We start from the raw sequence: 1,245 nt of genomic DNA on the forward strand, positions 1-1,245 counted from the left end.
CAACCCGCGGTCCTCGTCGCTCTGTGAGGACAGCCAGCGCAAAAGCGCCATCTGGAGGAAGGACGTGGACATTGTGAAAAGCAGTATGGAATTGGAATGTTATGGAATTGTATGTAAGAAGCAGAAAGAAAATACTGGATGTGTAAATAATAATAATACTGTCAAATAATATGGTTAATACGTAGTGATGTTACGAAATTCTTCATGCTAATTTTCCTTTCCTGTCCATACTTTTCACGCAGGTAGTAAATAATTCATAAATGCTAAAAAAAAAGTTGGGAAAACGTGACAGAATAACGAATCTGCTTCTCAACTCAGTTTAGTCCACAAATTAAAAAACAACAAAAAATACAATTATCCTAATGGTACTAGTTATTACCTCGAAGCTACCTAAAATTTTCAGAGGTAGCTACGAGGTGACGTATCTCGTCCAGCGACTCCCTTACGATAACAGTTTGTTCGCAAAAAAATAAAAATAAACCGAGCGAGTTTTTAAGTTATGACAAATGTAGGTATTTTCGATATATATTCCGGTTTCAGTACCTGTTGTAATAACTGGGCGTTCGTCATTCCCTCCGAACTCGACATGGAAAAAACAGAACATTTTCTCAGTTAAAGCACTCGACACGGTCGACGTAAACGACTCCAAATAAAACCTAAAACATTCACCTGGATCCACAAATACTGGCTAAAACCAGTGGATTAACGAGGAAATAAAATAAAACAGCGAGAAGTAGAACGATAAAAGGTTAAAGGCCGAGAGAAACTCCCATTTACTGTTTACTTCTCTTCTTCCATTGTGGTGCTCTGTTTAAACCGCTGCTGCACCTAGCGGTCAGAGATAGGAAGTACAGCGGCAGACTGTTTTTTTTTCTTCCACAAGTCAATTGTATGTTCTTATTCAGCCCACTTTTCGACAAAAAAACCCATATTTATTAATAATTCTAATTCTATTTTTTTTTAAATCTCTACATTACAAATACACGTGGAAATTACAAGTTACTTTTTACAGTAGAGTCATAACACTTGTGTGGTACAGGCAAAGTGAAGCAGAAAGGCACATTTATTCACAACAACATAGAGTCAATCTATTTGGCAATAATCATGAACAATTTTAGCTCAAAAAACCGTAGCTCCTGCAATTAGGTGTAATATATATAATAATAATAATACATGATCAAAAACATAATCACATTTCACTTTCCACGCATCGTCTTTTGTTTGTCTCACTGAACCGAAACACTT

At 36.2% G+C, this 1,245-nt stretch overlaps 1 long non-coding RNA gene across 1 annotated transcript; it reads right to left on the minus strand.

Moving 5' to 3' along the window:
* LOC103397291 (uncharacterized) lies at positions 1–1,239 on the minus strand. The gene is made up of 3 exons (XR_523435.2): positions 670–1,239; positions 544–580; positions 1–51 (listed from the first exon to the last, which is right to left on the minus strand). It is a non-coding gene; the product is annotated as an uncharacterized LOC103397291 (long non-coding RNA).
* Positions 1,240–1,245: the final 6 nt, after the last annotated feature.

Source organism: Cynoglossus semilaevis, chromosome W (genome assembly GCF_000523025.1).
Source record: "Cynoglossus semilaevis isolate Cse_v1.0 chromosome W, Cse_v1.0, whole genome shotgun sequence".
Lineage (NCBI taxonomy): Eukaryota > Metazoa > Chordata > Actinopteri > Pleuronectiformes > Cynoglossidae > Cynoglossus > Cynoglossus semilaevis.